Source organism: Mus caroli, chromosome 7 (assembly GCF_900094665.2).
Source record: "Mus caroli chromosome 7, CAROLI_EIJ_v1.1, whole genome shotgun sequence".
NCBI classification, from domain to species: Eukaryota; Metazoa; Chordata; class Mammalia; order Rodentia; family Muridae; genus Mus; species Mus caroli.
Genome location: NC_034576.1, coordinates 118148954 through 118171890, shown reverse-complemented (window position 1 = coordinate 118171890; position 22937 = coordinate 118148954). Strand labels below are relative to the sequence as shown.

Sequence of the window (22937 nt, the reverse complement as noted above, 5' to 3'; positions counted from 1 at the left end):
CCTCTTTCTGAGTATGTATCTCAGTACAAATGGATACTTCTTACTGTTGTTACCTCTTTCTGAGTAGGTATTTGAGTACAAATGGATATTTCTTCCTGTTGATACCAAACCAGCCTGTCAACAGTTTGACTTTAGTGGCATCCAGGAGATCATAGCTGTCTTTTAGAGGAGAAAGCATTTAAGAAATTTAGAAAAATGAGAAACAATGCATCTCATTAACTATTATATTGTTGTATAGTAGATTTATTGTTGCTATTTTAAATAAATCAATACATAAAAATATGCAAGTTCCAGTTTTTTAGCATAATGAATACTCCTAAATATAACACTAAGTTTTTGGGATTTGTAAATTTTAAGGACTGTGAAAAATCCTGACATCCAGGGGTTGGACTATCAATGGAGTAGCCAATATTTTTAGAATATGAGACTATCTTAATGTCATTGTAGTTCTGTGCTGCTCAGTCATCTCCTCTGATTACTTTTCTAATGTCTCTTTTGAGGTGGGACCCTTACACTAAAATAATATTGATCATGTAGACTGAGAAACAGAATGCATGAGTAGCTCAGTGACCTGGCTTCATTAAGAACTGTCTTTGGAACTCTTTAAGAGTAGAACTCATATTTCACTAAAGAAGCAAGCTCTTCTAGGGAAGATTGCTGTGCTAGCAGAAAACAAGTTGGTTAGCTCCCTAGAAATAGCACATGGAGTTGACTTCTGGCCTTCATACATGTGTGCACATGTACATGTGTACCTGCGTACATGTAAACACTCCTAATACCACACTTCAGTGTTAGCCTTGTTATCAATTCTTTTGAAAGTCAAAATTCAGTGGTTTTTTTAATAGCTAAAAGTACTTCATGAATTGTTAAAAAACATTAAATGCGAAAGCTAAGCCTTGTGGAATTCAGGAAAAATGAGTTCCAATCTCATAAAACTATGAAAAAAAAGTGTTTTTTATTTTTGTTAAGATTAATGTAGTTGAGGTGTGTGTAGGAGGCTATTTAGCTCTAGGAAATGCATTAGATTTGCACAGAGAATATTATAGGTATTTTAATATCTCAATTTTTATTTTGGAATATAAAAGATCAGTACCAAGGAAGAACTGTTTTGAAGGCCAGTGGTTTAAACCAGTGGTTCACTATATATAACCTTGTCGAGTCAGTGAGTCAAGAAAGTAAAATTCTCTAGTTCTTCATCAATTCTTTAATGTGCAATGCTATAATGAATGTAAAAATAAACAACATTGTGTTTACAAGTTTGTTTTTTAAGCACTTTACGGACTTTCAGGGTTGGAAGGGCATTTAATCTAACTGCCCAGTTGATGTTTGAGTCTTCTTGCCAAATCAAACAGTAAAGAGAAAAGGAGGAGTGTTCAAAAGGAATGGGTGTGGTCTGGAGACAGGACTTTATGTAGGATTAAAAAAATTTAGCCTGAAAGCTTTTAAAGTCTAATTACATGGGGAGGTGCCTGTGTTTTTATTTGCTATTTACCTTTGATCTGTCGGCTGTTTTTGGCAGAATGGGACAGGCTTTTTTTTTTTTTTTTGAGTTTTCGTGGCTTCTTTATTTGATGTTCAGACACTGGTCTGAAGTTGCCTAGTAACTCTGAGTTTCTTTTTCTTCTGAAAACCTCTAATATTAACACTCGACTTTTGTTCTTAGACTAAAAGCAAGTTACCATATATCTGCTTTCTTCTGAATGTTTAAACAACAAACTGGATTTTAGAAGCTGTTTTTGCATCTGTTAGACATGTTACATGTAAAACCCCCAAATACATCAATCTGTAAAAGTAACAACAATAAATAAGAACTTATAGTTCACTATCTACTGTAAAAAATTCTGTGAAATTATACTTTGTAAAACTTGCATATATATATATTGATTTTCACATATGTATGTGTAGGTATTTGGTTTTTCTATTAATTTGTTTTTAGTATACACATTGTTTTTTATTAAGAAATATATTGTGGTAACATTATATTAGTAAATATAAGATTTACCCCCTAATTTTAAATAGTTACAAAGTAGTGTTTCTGTGTCATAATTAACTCATCCAACCACTTGGTTGCTTTTGAGGTTTTTTTTTTTTTTTTTGGTTTTACGAGATAGGGTTTCTCTGTATAGCCCTGGCTGTCCTGGAACTCACTTTGTAGACCAGGCTGGCCTCAAACTCAGAAATCTGCCTGCCTCTGCCTCCCAAGTGCTGGGATTAAAGGCGTGCACCACCACGCCTGGCTTTGGTTTTTTTTTAACTATTATAGATGTATTACAATGAGCACAAATACTACATGTGCTGTGTCTTTTCTGTGTTTGTGATGGTTCTTTTAGGATAATTGGTAGACAACTTGAAGGATACAGACAAGCATTTTAACACTTGCCATTAAATTTCTGTTCAGTATGATACCATGACTTATAGTCTAGTTCATGTTATTAACTGTTTTGTATTATTGGATCTTAGTATTTCTTTACTGTATCCTTTCCTTTAGATTTTTCATGATTTTTTTATATTGATACATACTGAGAAATTTATCTAAGAATGTGTGAAGGGTTGACAAGTTAAAGGTAGGGAGCTGGCTACCACTGTGGTGAATGTAAAAGTCTATGATAGAATTATTTTGAGGGGTAAGACTTTAAAATACCTTCCTGCTCCAGGGCAATCCCTGGCCCATAGTTGCTCCTGCTGACTGAGTGGATAGTCCGTGGCCCAGGATGTTCTGGGGATACCTCGGACTGAACAGACTGGGATTTTCCAGAACAGATGGTGACTTTCTCTGGCATTTCCTCCAGATCTTCTCACTTGTGTGCTGCCCTCAGGACCAAAGTGGCCACTTGTGCTTTTGGAAATATCTTTTCTAGCTAGCTTATAGAATATGTGGTGTGTGCAGGCTGACACCCTGGCGTGTTCTGACATGTTGCTTCTTTATTCCTGTTTTCTATATTGCAGGAAGATACAGTAAAGTAATTTTTTTTTGTTTATGCAATGAACTATGTGATGTGAGGAATATATACCCTCTTTCAATTGTTTGCTCTGGAATTTACCAATAGTTTAAGTTGATTGACGTCTGACTGAGAGATATCTGTATCTACATGTAGCAGGACAGCATTGATTTGACAGATGGGATATAGAGAATTTCCTGTAGTGTTAGAATATTTTTTGACCAAAATGTCTGGAATATGATTTGTTAGAGTTAGAGTTTTTAGAAACACCAAATACCTGTATGTACATATATGAAAAAATCTCTCTTCCTCTATCTCTATCTATATGCATGCAAGCTTTACAAAGTACAATTTCACAGAAATTTTCACAGTATGTGGCCTCCAATTAATTCCTGAACAGCTCAGTGATTGAAAAAGTTCAATTTTTGTTCAGCATGATATTTTCTAGTTGCTTTTCTTATGTCCCCCATTGTTCACATTACAGTGAAGGAACAGGATGTGTCATGTATCTCTCATAACTACAATTCATGCTTGTAAAAGATTAGTCAACAAAGAAATATGATATGATATTTTTTAAAGAGAAATTGCATAGGTTCTGAAAACGCTTTTGAATTTCTAGCATTTTGCTGTAGATTTCTTTCTTGAGAAACTTAATTTTTTTCCCCATGAAAACTGATTGAACCCAGGGCCTCAGACTTAGTGAGCCAATGCTTTTCCACTGAACTACACCTTCAGCCCCCTCTTTAGTGTTGATGCTGAGGTCAGGTCTCATTTGAACTCACTCTGTAGGCCAGGCTGGCTTTGAGGTTGCAGGCCTCCTGTCTCAGCTGCTCAAGTAGCTGGGATCCAGGCCTGTGCCACTGGGGTTGGATCTATGTATACCTTCATAAAGAAGTAAAAGGATCAGATAAGAAAATAATCCCCCCCCCCCCAGGAACCCAATACTCTGTTGCTTTGAGGTAATTCATGTTGAGTGTCTAGATAAAGCTGTTGTATTCCTGGTAATACTGCCCTCTTAGATCTTAAAATGTCTCATGTCTAAAGCAGAGAAGGACAAAATACCAAAAATGAGTGATAATACTGTCTTCCTGGCTAGCTAGGCTCTTGTATTCTTTCCTCCCTGGAAGTCAGATAACATAGCTGCAGAGCACTGGAGAAGAAGCATGGAGGAGCCTTTAATCCAGTGGTTCTCAGCCTTCTAGTGCTGCAACCCTTTAATACAGTTCCCCAAACTGTGGTGACCCTCAATCATAAAAGTATTTTTGTTGCTACCTCATAATACTTGTCATTCTAGAAATAGAATGTAAACGTCTGATATGTAACCCCATGAAAGGATTGTTTGACCCCAGAGGAGTTGTGATCCACGGGTTGAGAAAACACTACTCTAACCAGATCCTCTCCCGCTCAAATACCAGACCCTCACTGTCCCTAGGTCCTTACTAGAGATTAGAATAGATTGTCATGATCTCTAGGTCAAAGTGTATTTTAGGTGCCATGGAAGGGCAGAACTAGATATTCACTGTGTTTTGACTCTTACTTTCAGATGCACATCTCTAATCTATTTTGATCATTTGTAGGGATTGTGAAACAAAGTATAGTGGTTTCTACAACAATATATTGACCAAAGTTTTCTCTGTTTTCTTGAATGAATTTTACTTAACCTAGTTAGTTCTCACTTGTGTATTTGCCATCTATATTTTTAAAGATGCAGAATGAGTCAAACTCATCCCTAGAGTCCAGGAAAGTTTCTGAGCTAAATGAGTAACTTAAGTTCCGTCATTACTTTCATTTGAACACCACTCATCAGCAACTTCACATTCTGGAAAGAATACAGCCTCTGGAACAAAGTTCCTTTGTTTTCATGGAACCAAAATGTGCTTTATTTAGGCCAAACAATAAAAACAAACGACCTAACTACTTTCTAATGCATGGGGGCTCCGGAGGGAGGAAACCATAGATATTTAGAGGCATAAGTGACTCATTGTGCTAGTATAGTTTTATAACGCCGGCTCTGCATGTTTGAACTACATCTGCTACTTCAGTGTAACTGAAGTGTGTACAAGCATGAGAATGCTGGGTAGAACTGTGGCCATGCAGGATGCAGGGTGCAACCTCAGCAGCTAACACTTCACCCCTGTGTAGAGCAAACACTGCCTCCTTCCTTACTAATTCACCTATGTGATATTTCTGTTGAACATGTTCAGCATACTTCTGATGAAGTGAATTCTTTTTAACTTTCAGGATACGTTTTCAAAATGTAGCTTGCAAATTTTGTTTCCTCTTTGAAAAAAAATCTTCCTTTAGTTTTCACTCCTACTTTTAAACATCCCTGCTACTGCTGATAGTTTTTAGAAAAAGCCACTGTGGATGGGGAGATTGTAATTTTAGATGTAGAACAATGAAATAATTATTGCTTTTGGCACAAAAGTCTTGGCAAAAGTTCTTAGAGTAGGTGAGGACGCTGACTTTGTTTGAAATGTTACTACTCATTGCCAGAATGTACGTTTCTTCAATAAAGCATTTAAATGCAGTTTACTTACACTTTTTCATTTCATTTTGTATCCAAAATTTTAGGTCACTTTCATGAATTCAAAGGTGATTTACCAGTGACTTCTGGGTGCTGGGTGATCCTCGTGTATAACTGTGAGTATTGATCCAGTCACTACTTTTCTCATTATATAAAGCAAAAGTCACAGTTCATAAACAAATCAACCCATATGTAAATTCTGGTTAGCTTTTTAATAACTGTTTAGTAAATATTATTAGTTCTACATAAGTGATTATTTTGGAATTAGGGTATAGAAGACAATGTTGGCTGTTGTAAAGCCTGCTTGTTGTGACTCCTGGTACAGCAGCACATTGCAGGCCTACCACCATAGGCCTAAACAATAAACTTATTTCAGGAAATAACCTCACTGTAGGAACAGGCCACCTTAAAAATTCTCCTGTATCCACAGATGACTATTTACCCTGATAGCTTTGTACATCTTTGTGTTACCTGGACTTGAAAGTGTGTGTCTATGCTAAGAAGATACAAGATAACGTAGATTTCAAAGAGCAGTCCATGCAGGGAGATTGATGCTAAGGAGCCAGATTCATTGGTGAATATATAATGGACACCGAAATGGTGTCTTGCTCCCTTTTTTCCCCTCCCCCACTTATCTTTTATACTTTCAACCATATTTTGGAGAAAAAAACCTTTTTTTATCAAGAAAAAATGATGAATTAAAATACTTTCACACATATTTGTTATACAGAAGAAGCCATAAGTACATGGTAGCTATTAAAACAAGTCTGCATAAATCTACTTTTAAGCAACCAGAGTTTGCTGCTATTTTACACTGTTGCAAAGCATTGGTGTTTAAGGATGTGTCTCTTTACAGTTGACAATAGTAAAAAATATAAGAAACATCTTTTGTTGTTGTAAAGAATATACTTTTAAGGAAAGTATTTGAAGAAATGTCAAAAATTAGAGTTTAAGCAGAAAGCACTGAAAATGTATCTAAAAATCTGCTTTATCTGTCAGTGGGACTGTTGATCAGGATTAACCAAACAAATAGATATGAATATTAAATGCAGTTTAGATCATTTTGTATATTTTTAGTGCTTTAAGAATGACCAAACTGGGGCTGAAGAGATGCTCAGTGGTTAAGAGCATTGACTGCTCTTGCAGAGAACCCAGGTTTGGTTCCCAGCACCCACACAGTGATTCACAACCACCTGAAACTCCAGTCCAGGGAATTTCTACACTCTCTTCTGGCCTCGTGTGGACACATGTAGAACACACATATAAATACAGGCAAACATTCATGCACATTAAATACAAAAATTAATCTTTAGAAAATGACAAAATTATTCTTTAATGAAGTTATCAACTTTTGTCTGATGATCTGAGGTAACCCTGAAAACACAGGCTTGTATAAACTTCATGCCTTGTTTGGATTTCATGCCAGTTTGGTCTGCCATTTCTCTCAGCCCCTTTCTCAGCTCCTTCCCAGCATTCTAGTCTCTCCAGTAAGTTCTTCGAGTAATCAAAGGTTTTAAAGCAACAAATATAATTGTCATCATTTAGTTCAAATGTGATTTCTCATCAAACGAAGGTTTCTTTCCTAAATTCTTCACTCCTTATCAAGACACAGAGATGCTAATCTTGAAAGAAAGTGATCAGAAGCCGGGTCCTCAGGGTCAAAGATCAGAGGGTAGGGACATTGGAAGGGGACACAGTTCACACAGATTTCATGACATTATTTTTATAGTTTAACTTAGAACACCTCAAACCCTTTCTGGTCATATTCTGTCTGGTCATGGGAATGGAAGCCATGCTTGTCAAATTGACTCATGTAGTCATTTTCCAGTGTTCAGAAAACGCTAGGTTAGGGCATGGGCCAGAGATTCCAGGGTTGGTAAAGCTGTCTTACTTAAGCTGTAGGGCTGTGGGAAGAGATGTGGCAGGAAGCTGTGACTGCTCTGCTGTTTATTCCAGTTGCTGTGGAGCTGGTCGCCCAGTCAAGCCAGCAAACCGGAGTGGGAGGGTCAGTGACAGGCTTTGGAAACTGCCTGGTCACTGCCTGTCTAAGGCAGAAAGCTACAGCTCACAGCTACAGTCTGTGAGATAAGGAAGGTGGGATATTATCTTGCACATCCATAATGAATAGGCCGCACTGAGGGTGTGTGAGGACTGATTGGAATCTCTCTGCTCACATCTGCCAGTCTGGTCAGATGGCTGTGACTTCTGACACTGTGTCTTGTCCTAGTAATCCCTCTTCCTTTTTCTTTCTCTCTTGGTAAAGAGTAAAATGACATATTTTTCCAAAGTAGGCACTGGGTAAGAAGATCTTGATCTGTATGCTCTATGTCATATTTAACTTTTTATCTTTAATGAAAAATAATTATGTAATCCTTTCTACTAAATTTTATTGTAATAATAAATGATTGATTAAATAAATCAACAAATAACAAAACCCAAAGATGGTTCAATAGATAATTTGCTTTTCTAATCTTCCCAGACTACTCAGCAATTTGAAATAGATTCCCACATAGAAAATGCTGCCTCCTCCTGATCTTAATAATTTTAATGTCTTGTACACAAACACACACAAATATGAGGTGGGTTGGGCAGAGAGTATTGATTAACTAAAGGCTTGAGGCAGTAATACAGCTTAGATTGGCGTGACCCTATTCTACAGACGTGAATCTGGCTGAGTTTTGTGAGATGAGCCTGTGTTACTTTCTATGTCAGCACAGCAGGACACACACCTGACCTCAGTGTACACAAATCTTCCCCACAGCATCGTGGTGTCCTCTGAGAGACAATTTTCATTTTCTTTCTCTTGTTTTTGTCACTGTCTCTAACCTCATTTTCATGCTGTGTCAGGGGAGCAGAGGCCCAGTCCCTTCTTCCCACTCCTCTTTCTGGAGTGCTGGTACCTCCTTGGCCTTTTCCTACACGTGTGGTCCAGACTACCACATGTCATACTTCTGCTGGAAGTTTTTGAATTACATAGTTTTTTGGGGTGGGGGTACATGGAGTCATTAATTTGCATCTTTGTGGTATTGTTATTATTATTATTGTTAGTTTTTAATGAAAATGAATCTGTGGCAAACTGAGCATAGCCCAGACCAAGGTTCCCTCAGGGAGAACATCTGTGAATTTAAGGGAAAGTATGTCTAAATGCATTATCTTTAAAAAATATTATTCCAGTCTAATCTTGACATAGAGCAGGTAAATAAAAAAGATGAGCTGTGAAAATCCACAAATAGGGCTTGAATGCCATTTTCCATGACAACGGGAGCTGCCCCACGAAAGCATTAGTGCTGGGCGTGTAAGGAATTTAGAATTGTGCCTTCTCAGTTTTACAGTTGTGTGCTCATGTTAATTAGAGATATACTGACATTTGAAGTATCTACATTAATGCACAGACCTACTATACATTTGTGAACCAAGGCCAGAAATCTCCTTTAATTGAAAGGAGCTGCTAATCTGACTGCATATCCATTACACCGCAAGCTTTTAAGTTTTATGTACTGGTGCCTCTGCACTCTTGCTCTTTATATGCTCTCTGCTGCCTATTTCTAATTTATCCCTCAAAGGCCAGCCTGCTCTGGTTTCACATCCCAGACTGGTGTTTTGGAGTTGTATCAGTGGGATTTTTCAGGAAAAAAAATGTGATTCCTAGTGTTTCTTTTCTCTGACTGCCTAAATTTTTGGTTTTCCTTTAGAATAGCCTACACTGAAGTCAGGTAGGCGTTAGGTCTATGTGTGGAAGGAAGCTCATGCCAAGTTACTTATCAGACTCACACTGCAGTTTTAGGGAAAAAGCCAGTTCTGCAGACCCTGAGCAGCTCAACGGCATTCTGGTTTTCCTGGTAGAGCTAGGGTTCTGCTGTTTTCACGCCAGACCACGTCTCTTCATTTCTGCCTTGTATATCTATGCCTCTGGAGGTCAGACTTTAGAGATTTTGCTTTGTAAAATAAGGCCTTCAAATTATTTTTATGACCTTGTATTTCTTTAAATTTTTTAATGATTTTCTTTTTATTTTATGTGTACTGATGTTTTGCCTGCATGTATGTGAGGGTGTCAGATCCCCTGACACTAGAGTTACAGATAGTTGTTAGCTACCAGATAGGTGCTGGGAATTGAATCCAGTCCTCAGAAAGAGCAGCTAGTACTGTTTACCATGGAGTCATTTCTCCAGCCAGAGCTTGTATTTCTTAAGATCTGTTTGTCAGGGTTTTAAACCTAATTATTTTGTGCTTGTCATCTAGTGAAGCTCCTTCACTTACTTTTTGGAGAAATCTGTGAGTATTACACAAGACCAGATAGAAGGTTTCTTTTTGCAGCACCAGAACACACTGCCCCAAAGGGCTCTTAGGACTCAGGACTTGTTCCATTAACTTATTCTACAGGCACACTCAGACCCAAGACCTGGGACCATTAAAACTTACTCAGAACTGTTGGTGTCATTATGGCCTCTTTCTCTCCTTACAACTTCTGCCTGTGCAGCACCCCTGCTTTTTCCTCTTTCATGTTGCTTGCTACTCCTTGTGCCATCACAGCTCACTTGGTAATTTCAAGTTAATTGCTCAATTATCAATGATAGTCACAGAGGACTTGAAACACGTGCAGTGGAAGATCTTTAAAATTTCAAAATAAGTCGGTGTGTCATAATCTTAAATGTGAGGCATGCCAATATCCTCAGACGTAAAACACACAGCCTGAGCCAGGCATTTCAGAGAAGGCCAAAACTCACTCTTAAAATTGCAGTTTTTGTCTGGCACCAAAGTGTTCCATCTTCGCTGATTTCAAACAGCATGTCTAAATTTGATCTTGGTTTTCTCTTCAACACCAATGAATTGGGGTGGTTCAGAGAAGAAAAAGGAAATAGAGTTGCACAGATTTATGTTTTGTTTTGTTTTTTTTCCAAGACAGGGTTTCTCTGTGTAGTCCTGGCTGTCCTGGAATTCACTTTGTAGACAAGGCTGGCCTCGAACTCAGAAATCTGCCTGCNTCTGCCTCCCTAGTGCTGGGATTAAAGCCGTGCGCCACCACCGCCCAGAAGGTACAGATTTCTGTTTAAGTATTGGAGTAGAAATGCACAATCACACATTTCCTGTAAAGTAGGCTTGGCTCCTGGTGGGCCTACATTTGGTGCCAGTACAGGAAGCTTCCGAAGGAGGCAGGATAGTGTGGTGGTGGTGTTTATGCACCAGGTGGGGAGGCTGTAATCAAAGGACACATACAATCATTATCTTTTGCTGTTGAAAACACAGCCCCAAGCGCAGTGGCTTTGAGGACTCATTGAATCCTACCTAGCAACACTCCGATGCTTCCAAGATAATGCACACATTACATCAGAACTATTGTAATGCTGTTGGCAACTAAGAAAAGTATTATTACAATTTTTGATTTATCACCCAGCTTATGGTTTTCTCTAAACTAATATTACACCAACAGCTCCATTTTTAGATGCTGTAATGGTCCTTTCATATTTCTGTAGGACTGTGGTAAAGCTGGATTTATTAGCTGCATTTGAAGGTATGGTGGGCCACACAAGGGTCAGTGCTGATGTGGTCAGTGTCCACTGGAGAAAGGAGAGTGAGACCTGGGGAGAACTGCTCCCTGCTGCTTTCTGAGATTGTTTTAACCAAAAAAGGAGACTTTAACATTGCCCTGTATTTTTACATGACAGTAATTTTTAATGAAAGGACCAAATGCATATAGAGAAGGCACATTCAGTCCTTGTCTCAGCTGGGTAATGTTCTCAAGCATAGGTGAGGGAGTGTCAACAGCACAACATGACAGACAGGCCGCCCATAATTTAGCAAAAAAAGTCATTGATTACTGCATGCATTTTAATAACTATCCAGTTTAGGGAGTCTGAGAAATCTAAGACATCTATCTTGTGTTTTGAGTCTGTATTACTTAGCTTAGTTTTATCTAAGCATGTTGGTATGTTATTTTGCTCTTTGACATGAGGATACTCATTTCATCAGTTTTTGCCAGTTCCAAAGCATCACAATGCAAGTTAGATGTTGCCGGCAAGGAGAAGCATGGCATGCAGCCTCTCTCCTTTTCAGTGTATTGCTTACATACTTCTTGCTGGGAGTTTTCAAAGGCATGAGTTAATTATACTGAGAAAGATGCATTTCTAAAACCTCACTTCATATAGAAGACTGGCAAAGAGACTTACCATTAATGTTTTATCAGTCAAAAAGACAATCCCCATGATGTGTGCTTGTTGTTATTATTATTTGCTGAGCACTACGGGCTTGGCACAGTGCTTAGATGAGAAGGGACGTGTGTACATGCGAGGGGTTAAAATTTTAACTATTACTAGAGAGTTTCTGCGGGTGGAGTTTTCTCTGGACAGAGTTGGTGCTTTTCCCTCTCAGCTCAGCTTCCCATGGGCAGAGGTGAGTGCCCCCCCCCCCCCCCCCCCCCCCCCGCACACACACACAGCACCAGGCTTTCTGTTTCATCTCCTTTCTGGCTCTTTTAGGGCTTTGGAATGCACAGCCATAGCACAAGGCATGTTTGCCAGTTAATTGTTATTTTTCCCTTTTTAAGCCTGGCATTATGAACAATTAAGCAGCAGCATTAATGGAATCTAGTCTCTGCCCTTAGAGCTACTTGAACTGAACAGAATACAATTTTATTTTTTCAATTGGAGCAAGCTGATAAGAAGCCCATGGCTTGGTTTTTATGCCTTCCACAAATGTTCCAGTTTCATTAAGCTAAGTAATGTAGAAATTTAGATATATTATTCCTCATGGGAATACTGTCTTCTTTTGTTATTGTGTGTACATCACAAGTTAGAATGAATGGCTGTTAAAATATGTGCTTAAGTTCATATTCACTGAAGACTGACAGCTTTAAGGGAAGGGAACATTCTGGAATTTCTCTTAGTAATGGCACTGTGTGAACCCACTGACTGTGTTGGTTCTATGACTAATTAAGTGGGTTTTTCCATGAACCTAGAGTTGTAGGACAGGCAGCTAAAGGGAAACATCTGGGGACACTGAGAAATCTGAGCATAATATGGAGCAGGCAAGAGGAGTATTAAAGGATCCAGAGCCTTGGAGAAGGCAATATGGCTGAAGAGGTGGGGCAACAGCTCTACCTCCAACATTATGAGTAACTGCGAAAACAGAGACAGCGAGAGATGTGTGGACAGGAGACAGCTAAAATAGGAGGCTTTTTGTAGCTCACAAAATTGATTTTAGGACTGTTTTTCAAGACTTGGAAATACTTGTTGGGATTAAGCAACAGTTATTTAAAAGGATTTCTACAATTTCTTATGATTTATTGCAAGTGTATTTATTTTAATTCAGTGTTTTTTAAAAGTACAGCTCAAGACATTCCAGGAAGTGTAGATTCTGCGAAAAACTAATGAGAATAATTTTACTTTATCTGGGTAAAGAGTCATAAAGATGTGTATGAAAATAATCACCCATATAGCTCATGTTAATATTGTATGGGAGAACTCTAGAAAAGTTCCTCACCAGGTCAACACTCCCAGAGAGAGAGTTGTGTCCCATGCATATTGCAGTGATTTTAGAGTCCTGCAGGTAGGGGCCGGTCTAGACAGCCATCAAGAGATGGCATCATAAAGATGATGTGTAGCGTTTATGCGACAGAGTACTATTCAGCCATAACAAAGTACAGAATGATGAGATTTGCAGGAAAATGCATGAAATTAGAGATTTTCATGTTAGCTGAAATAAGCCCGGCACTGCAAGGCAAGGATGCCATACTTGCCCTCTTAGCCCTCACCTTGACTTTTTGAAAGTCTAGAGTCAGCATGTGAGGGAAAGCATGTCTTATTTAGTTTTGAGTGTTGGGAAGCTAGTGCAACCCATCCTTCCATGCGAGCGAGTGTGGTGGATCTGCCTCCTGCCTCCTCCCTTCTTTCCCTCTGTTCTCTCCCTGTCTCTGTCCCTTCTTTGTTTTACTGATGGTGGCTTTGCTTTGTTTGCACTATGTGGTAAGTTGAAGGTGATAGTTGGCACTTGCCTCTTAAGTTCTGTGCATTCTTTTCTTTTTTGTTTTTGCAAGACGGAGTTTCTCTGTTGTAGCCCTGGCCATCCTGGAACTAGCTCTGCAGAGCAGGATAGCCTCCAGCTCACAGAGATCTTTCTACCTCTGCTTCCTGAGTTCTGGGATTAAAGTTTTCCAGCTTTCTGGGAAACAAAGAACTAAAACCAAGATCCAATTGTTCTTTGTTTTGTCCCATTTTTGAAATATAAACTAAGGTCCCTCTAGACCAGTGGTTCTCAACCTTCCTAGTGCTGTGACCCTTTAATATAGTTCCTGATGTAGTGACTACCAACCATAAAATTATTTTTATTGCTACTTCATATCTGTAATTTAGCTACTGTTATGAATTATAATGTAAAAATTTTTTTGAGATAAAGGGTTGCCAAAGGATTCCTGACCCACAGGTTGAGAACTGCTGCTCTAGTCCATCCTGTGCAATCACAGGGAAATGGAGAAACTATTGGAATTAGTTTATTATTATGAAGTGATGAAGATAGAATATTTAGAAAGAAATAGTCTTTATTGTGTCAGAAGCTTACTGAGCCAGAATTAAGGATTGTCAAGTTTTAAGCCTTATTGATATTTGCTGAGAACAGGATAGAGGAATGAGCATCTTTTAAAAGGTTGTAGAAGGTCCCCAACAGTGAGCAAGCTTGCTGCTTATCACTGTATGCTTGCCAGTCACCAGGGACATCCCCAGCTGTGTCTCTTGGGCATTTCTTCTTCAGAGAATGAATTAGGCCCTGTTCTTGACACTGCTATATTTTTAAGAACAATTCCACTTATACATAAATAAGGTAAATGTTCTATAGTACCAGAAGGATCAAGTTTATAGGTTATATCAAGAGTAGTATTTAAATAATGAGAGCTATACACTTGGAAGAATGCTGTGGCTTGGTTAAGACCATGCATACTGATCAAATGGTGAGTTCACAACAATCTGAAATTCCTCAAGGAAGTTTCCTTGGTGATAGCACTTAACACTAGTACTGTACACTTCCTACAGCAGGAGAGGAATGGGTGGGCTCAGCAGTCAGGACTTGTAGCCATGGCTCTTACTGTATAGGTTAACTTTCAGAGATGCTCAGGGTAGGCACTCTCCCCAGTTGTGGTTTTATATGCTAGTTGGTTTCTGTCTCCCTTTCTTTTTCTCTTTCTTTTTTTCCATGGTAGTGTTTAAAATGCTAGGAATGTATCATGTATAATGTCAGTTTCCTCCCCCAGATTAAAAGTTCTCTCAGGGTGGATGCCATGACTATTCTTTAAGCCTGCAGAGTCGACTTCTAGCACAACTCCTGATCTATAAGAAGTTCCCCCTAAATATTTATTGAAAAGGTGAATAAATGATCAGTAAGTAAATAAAGGAGAAAGGACAGGTGGGAATGCAGGGAAGTAAAAGACTGAGCTAGGACCTCAAATCTGATGCCCAAGAGGGATGGACATTATTTAGATAGTCCTGGGTATCCCTGCAAAGCTGTTCGTTGTTTCTTCTTTAGAGAGTTGAACAGGCTGGCTTCATTCATCTTGTATTTAAATACATCTGTCTCAGCTCTGGACACACTGAATGCTTTTTCATAGCTTTTGTGTGACTGAAAAACCTATCTTACTTGTTACTAGGACTAATGAATATGAATATCAGATATATACTTTTGTGTGTGTGTCAATAATAACAAAGTGTTTTTCATATGCTTCCATAAATTCTATATCCTTCATATACATTCTATCAATTAAGATATTTTTGTGCTAAAATATGGAAAATTTAAATATCCTATGAGAAAATTAACATTTATTGATATTTAACAACGTAGAGTCTTCGAATGCCTTTGTACTTTGAGCATAAACAAAGCAATAAATAAAACTTTTAAAATTTCTCTGTGGATCAAACTATATTTACATGTTCCATGTTCTCCCCCTGCCAATTTCCCTAAATGATAGCTGCTACTAGCAGAGTATCGGGGTACAATGTACTCAAGATTTTTTCCCCTCAGTACCAGCCCCACTGCCTGTAGGAGGACCTGTGAGAGTATTCTAATGGTTTTGAAAGAAGACATATGGCATTCCTGGCACCCTGGGCTTTGCTTGAGCTAGCAGAGGTGTTTGTTAAAGCACAGAATGCCACCGGTGTATGCTGGTTTTGATAGCTTTATTTATTTCTTTTATTTGATAGCTTTTTTTTTGAGTTAGGCAACAGTAATAATGCCATTTCCATAGCAAAGTAACATTTCCGTATCCCCAGTGGGTCTTCGATCCTTCCCAGTTTCTCAATCTTGCTCCTTGCCTGACCCAGACCCCAGGTTGTCACTGACCTGCTATCACAGCTCACTTTGTACTTCACAGAACTTTGCATTAGCGGGATCACACAGAATATGTTGTTTTTTAGAGTTTCTCTCGTTGGGTGTGATTATTTTGAGATTCAGCCACGTGCTTGCCAATACCTTATTTTTAAAATTGTGGAACAGTGTTTTATTATATCAGTATGCCATACTTGCTTCTGATTGTCCATTTAGTTGTTGTTGTTTTTTTTCTTTCTTTCTGTTTTTGACTTACTACAAGTGAGGCAGCTGTGAACATCCATTTTTGTGTGGTTCTGTACTGTTCTGTGTCTTGGATAAGCACTTGAGAGGAGAATGGGGCAAGTGTAAGCTTAACTTTATATGGCTGCTGAACTTTTCCGACATTCCTTGTGTTCCTGCTACGGTGAACGAGCAGTTGAGGCACTCCACATTCATAGCCTCAGTTGTCATGCTTATCCTTCAGCCTTAGCTATTCTCATGATTTATAACAGTATTTTTTGGTGTATGTTCTTTTAAAAATTATTCATTCATGAATAATTAATTCAGTATGTATGTGAAGACAGATTGTGGAAATCAGTACTGTATGGGTTACAGGGATTGAACTCAGGTCATCAGGCATGGTGCAGGCTCCTTTCCAAGCTGAGCCATCTCACTGGCCCACCCTGTGCATTTATCTTTCCCTAATGACTGATGATGTTGACTTTCTTTTCATGTGCTTGTTTATCTACTTAGTTGAAATATCTTTTAGTCCTTTCCTGGTTTTTGAGCTGTGGTTGTTCTTCTCATTGAGTTATAATATTTTTCTTGTGTATTCTAAGTTACATTTTTTGGAGCATTTCAGATAAATTGTTGATTCTATTGGCATGGGTTTTTCATGATACCACTCATTATACTTTTAATGTATGTAAGCTATTTAGTGTAACCATATCTCTGTTTTCTCATATGAGAATATAAATATATCAGAATTTAATGTTGATTTTCTGTTTTCTAATTTGCCTATTTCTGTTCTAATCTTGATGTTTCCCATTCTCTGCATGGTTTGGTTTTTATTTGCTGTTTTTATTTTGTTTGTTTGGTTTTATTTATTTATTTATTTATTTATTTTGGTTTTTCGAGACAGGGTTTCTCTATGTAGCCCTGGCTGTCCTGGAACTCACTTTGTAGACCAGGCTGGCCTTGAACTCAGAAATCTGCCTGCCTCTGCCTCCCGAGTGCAGGGATTAAAGGCGTGCGCCACCACGCCCGGCTTTTTTTTAATTTATTAAGCTGAGGCCGAGGCTGCTGTTTTGAGGTTCTTGCAATAGCAGTTGTGTTGCTATGAACTGGCTTCCAAGGGCTGCTCTGGCTGCTTCCATGAGCCTGAGAGGTCACAACCACATTTGAAATCACTTTGAAAGCTTTCCAGTTTTCCTTCTGATTTCTTCTTTGTTTGTTTGTCTTTTGTGTTTTTGAGCTAGGGTTTAATTGTGTAGTCTTGGCTGTCCTGGAACTCACTCTGTAGACTAGGCTGACCTTGAACTCACAGAGATCAGCCTGCCTCTGTCTCCCTTCTTAAATTCATGTTTCATTTAGAAGTTTAAGTTTATACTTTAATAGTTGGGTATCTTCCAGTCATTCTTCTGTTACGAATTCCCAGTTTAATGCCACTGTATCAGAAAGACCCCTTGTATGACCTAATGACCTTTTAACATATTGAGCCTTGTATTATAGCTGAGAAAGTTCTCCGTGCTCCATCTTAGAACTTGCCATGTGAGCAGGAAGGAGCGAATGCTTTGCTGTTGGATGGCATTGATTGATTGATTGATTGATTGATTGATTGATTGATTGATGGAGTTAGTCAGGCCTTCTGTTATCCCTTTTGACTTTTTAAAGATAGGAATGTCACTGTGTAGCTCAGGCTTGCCTGTATTCTGTATGAGTCTCCTGCCTCAGCCTGATGAGTGCAGGGCTCACAGGTGTATGCTACATATCTAATTATTTTTGACTATTGTGTTTTCACCTGCTAAAAGAGATTTTGGAACTCTCTTATTCTACTTAAATTTTTATCTACCTTTGTCTCTTTTTCTTTGAAAGTGAACCAGGTGGATTGGTATTTAGATTGTTATATCTTCCTAGTGTGATTACACAAGCATTACTATAAATCATTTAACCTATAGAAATTCTTTTTTGCTCTGAAGTCTACCATGTCTGCAAATCTATTGCAGTCTTTTATTAGTGCTACTATACCATGCTCCTTTGTTTTCTCTCTCTCTTTCTTTTTTCCTTTCCTTCCTTTGCTCCTTTCTTCCTTTCTTTCTTTCCTTCCATCTTTTTTCTTCCTTCCTTCCTTCCTTCCTTCCTTCCTTCCTTCCTTCCTTCCTTCCTTTTTTTCTTTCTTTCTTTCTTCTTTTTTCTTTTGAAGCAGGGTTTCTCTGTGTTGCTTTGGTGTTCTGGAACTCTCTGTAGACCAGGTTGGTTTTGAACTCAGAGATATGTCTGCCTCTGCCTCCTAAGTGGGATTATAAGTGTGCTCCGCCACCACCCAGCTTTTTTCAACTCTCACTTTTGAATGGTTGTGTTTTCATTTGAAATTGATTTCTTATACATGACCTATAATTTTTGTGTAATGTGATAATTCTGCCTTTTAACTGGATGTTTAACCTGTTTTTGTTTAATGAAGTCACTGGCTTGGTTAAGTATCAGTATGTATTCCCTTTTTCCAGTTTGCCACCTACTCATTCTTCAGTCTTTCCTTTCCTTTCCTTTCCTTTCCTTTCCTTTCCTTTCCTTTCCTTTCCTTTCCTTTCCTTTCCTTCTTTTCTTTTCTTTTGTCTTCTTTTCAATTTGTTGGGAATCTAGACTATTTTAATCTAAAACTTTAAAAAATGTGTTTGTTTGTTTTATTAATGTTAGTGATTGCTCTAGGGCTGATAGCAACTCTGTTCAATGGTCACAGCCTTGGTACTAATGATATCACATACAAAGACTCACAGTGGTGTGGCTTCGTTTCTCTACCCTTGATGCTTCACACCTGCTACAATTCTCATAATAAATTATATTTTTGCTTTGAATTATCAATAAGATTTAAACAGAAAAACTTAAAAAGAGGCAGAAGATGAAAAGTACAAACTCTTTTGTATTACTCATGTGTCTCCTGTAGGATTGTTTACCACTTAGATTTCGCTATTATATTGGAGCTGGGACCTGAATCCAGGGCTTTGCACTTGTTAGGCAAACATTCCACCACTCTAAGCCCATCAGCTGCATTTCTAGAAAAAGCTTTCTTTTTCTCATGTGTATTTCAGATGGACCTTTATTTGACTGTTCTCTCATAGATTCATTGTCCTTTGGCTTGCAAAAACTGTCTGCTATAGTTCCTGTCCGTGTTGCCCTGTATGTAATGCACAATCTTTGGCTGGTGGCTTTGGAGATTTTCATCACTGATTTCATAGAGTCTTGTCATGTAACTCATAGAAATATTCTTCACTACCTCTCAAGCTTTGGATCCTTGAGATGAGATGTCTATGGATTTTTGCCTTTCATCACATTAGAAACAGCTTAGCCACTGTGTTTTCTGACATTTTTGTTTTCTCATGCCACACTCTGGAGGATCGGGTACATAGAGCTTGAACTTCTGTAGCTCAGGTCCCTCTCTCCTTGTGGTCTCTTTCATTTTGGGTTCTTTCTGTTGATAAGTGTTCATGTTTAATTATCATGTCCTGAAGTATGTAATAGGACTTCCAAGGGGCAGGGATTTCTAGGGTGGGGATTGGTGGGATTTCAAGTCCTGAGCTTGAGGGCAAGGCCATACCACCCCCAGTTTCTGGCTACTATGAATAAAACTGCAGTGAATGTGGTTGAGCAAGTGGCCTTGTGGCAGGATGGAGTATCCTTTGGGTATATGCCCAAAAGAAGTATCGTTGTATCTTGAGGTGAATGGATTCCCTACTTTCTGAGGAACTGCCATAATAATTTCCATAGTGGCTAGACAGTTTGCATTCCTACCAGCAATGGAGGAGTGCTTCCCTTTCTCCACATTCTTATAGCATGAGCTTTATCTCATGTTATTGATCTTAGCCATTCTGACAAGTATAATTGCAAAGTAGTTTTAATTTACATTTCCGTAGTGGATAAGGATGTTGAACATTCTTTAGTGTTTTTCAGGCATTTGCGTTTCCTCTATAACAAATTCTCTGTTTAGATCTGTACTCCATTTTCAAATTAGGTTATTTGGGTTTTTTGGATATCTAGTTTCACGAGTTCCTTATATATTTTAGATATTAGTCCATTATTGGATGTGGAGTTGGTCAAAATCTTTTCTTATTCTGTAGACTGCTGCTTTGTCCAATTGACAGTGTACTTGGCCTTACAGAAGCTTTTCAGTTTCACAAGGTCACATTTTAAAATTATTGATCTTACTGCCTACACTATCAGTGTTCTGTTCAGAAAGTCATCTTCTGTGCCAGGCTATTTCACACTTTCTCTTCTATTAGGTTCAGCATATATGATTTTATGTTAAGGTCTTTGATCTACTTGGACTTGAATTTTATGCAGGGTGATAAGTACGGATCTATTTCCATTCTTCTACATCCAATTTGACTAGCACCATTAGAAACTGGCTAAATTCACTAGAGATGGTTGGAACCTGGTATATTAAGGTCTCTTTCCTATTAGATTGCCCTATAAACTACAGACATCATAGTTTACTTTTGTTTCTAGCTCCATCACTGTAGCTAACTGAGACCATTATGTTTCTTCTCTGAATATCAGAGCTGCCATTGCCCCATGCAGTGGCACATGACCATATTTGATTTTCCTGTTTCAAGTTCTTTGTTACTTTATATCTGCTCTAAAACTGTTGTTTTCATTTTCATTTTATTGGTCCAAATCTTTAGCTGTTGGACCATGCATTGTAATCTGGTCCATGTTAGTTCATCTTGGCTAGAAGCAAAAGTCATCACCTAGAGATGGAAAATAACGTATGTATCCCAGGCATTTTATTAAGTATTGCCACACTAGAGAGTATTCAGTAACAAGACGGTTATTATTGCTGTTAACTGTGTCCTGTTCATTAGTGAGGCTTTAAATAATTCCTGTTTTCTCTTCTTCACATACACTTCAATTTTTAAATCTTCCTTTATGATGACAAAAATCCATGTTACAAATTTGCGTTTCTTTGTGTCTCTTGAAGTAGGTTCATGGCTTTTAAGCAAGTAAGATCGATCTTGCATATTTACCTCTATTCTTCAGCATACAGAACATACTTTGCTATTTGTTGTACAGATTAATTCTCAAGAGTTCTGAGCTTCTTACAAAATCTTCAGGAGTAGATTGTTGACCAGAAAGAAAGAGGAGACTTTGGGACTATGAAGGCATTCAAGTAAAGTAAAAACTGAGAGGGGAAATAATATCTGGGAAGGCTAGAGAGAAGCATGGAGAAAAAGTGGTTGTCTGACTTGGTTAATAATGTGAATAACTAATAATGATAATGATGAGGATAATAGTAGTAGTAATAAATGGTCCCATAAAGTTGAGAGTACAGAGAAATATAAAGTAGAAGATGGAAGAATTATTTCAGTATTCCAATGGAACAATTTTATGCTGTCTTCATCATAGTGTTATGATGACAACCTTGGTATTGGTAACATTGCATCATTGTGAATTGCATTAACTAGTGTCATTTGAACTGTTACAGTGTGTGTGTGTGTGGGGGGGGTGTTAGATGATGTACTAAGTAGATGGAATAGATGAACCTTAGAAGAGAGTGATAGGGGTGAATTAAGAAGCAAGAAGGGCTGGGCAGTGGTGGTGCATGCCTTTAATCCTAGCACTTGGGAGGCAGAGGTAGGCAGATTTCTGAGTTCAAGGCCAGCCTGGTCTACAAAGTGAGTTCCAGGACAGCTAGGGCTATACAGAGAAACCCTGTCTCGAAAAACCAAAAAAAAAAAAAAAAAAAAAAGCAGAAACATATCATGTACCATAATTGAGCATGCTATATTAGAACAACAGTTGGACCTCACAGTTAGGTACATTAGGATTTCATTATTGTTCCTCTTTGGATGTGACAATGTAGGAAACCCCCTTTCCCAAGCCTCATGGCCAGCAGGGGGATACGTGCAAAGAGGTCAAGAATGAAACTCAAGACAGTAGCAGGCAGTGGGTCAAATTTCCAGAGACTGATCTTGTGGTTTACTTTTCTTACACATTTAAACATAGCATAACTTATGTCCTCTGCCCTTTACATTAACAATTAACTCTATTGCCTGATAAACAGAGCTCAGGACTAGGGCTTGGAAGAAAGATCAATTAGAAATAGAAGGATAGATTCTGTTAGTGGAGGATGCAAAGGACGGGATTAGAACCTGAGCAATGCTCAGGATAGTGGAGGAGGGGACCCAGGTGGAGGTTGGCTCCTAATGGAATAGCAAAGAATCGCCAGGTTGATTGACCACTTTTCATTCTGGCATTCCAGATGACGAGGTGTCACTCATTTTCTTCCATTGAAGAAAATAGGCCCACCTGATTGACAGTCCTGATGTCTCCAGCGCTTATTCTAAGCAGTGCTTCCTACAGGACTATGGGAAAATTGCTATCCTGAGTCTCAGTTCCCTCATCTGTGAATGGATGTGGCCATTGGAAAGGATGATATGATAGTACACATTTATTCTGCATCTGGTAGCTAGTGGGTCCAATAACTACTATTTTTAATTTTTTCCAGACATTCTTTAACTTTTGTTGAGGTGAGGAAAATGTTTCTAGCACTTTGTGGTTGTTCATTAACTTGTAATGATTCCTGTGGGGATGTTGCTCACTTGTTGCCTAGTATGCACAGTCTTGGTTCAGTCCCCAGTGTTACATAAATTGATCATGGCGGCATAGCTCTGTAACCCCATCACTTGAGAAGAGGAGGCAGAAGAATGAAAAGTTCAAGGCCATCCTCAGCTACATAGTGAATTCAAGGTCAGCCTGAGAAAAACCTTGTAAATAGTTCAAGTACAATTTATGTATTTGTAACTGATATTCCCATTTATTAATACTGCCTATATTCATGGTGAATTGCTTTGGGCTCTTGCACTGTTTTGTGGTGTGTCACTAAGAAATAGGTAATGTGCATATCAGAGTTTCTCACATATTCTATCTTTTACTTGTGCTTAGAGCTACTAGAATTGTTAACTAAACTTTATACA

General features: G+C 38.4%; 1 protein-coding gene across 1 annotated transcript in view; it reads left to right on the top strand.

Annotated features, from left to right (window-relative positions):
- The window catches only part of Sox6 (SRY-box 6), a 554993-nt gene that overhangs the window by 88148 nt on the left and 443908 nt on the right, over positions 1-22937 (top strand). The window contains exon 2 of the mRNA XM_029480199.1: positions 5514-5582. The gene's annotated coding sequence lies outside the window, so the exon portion shown is untranslated. The remainder of the gene's footprint in view (positions 1-5513; positions 5583-22937) is intronic.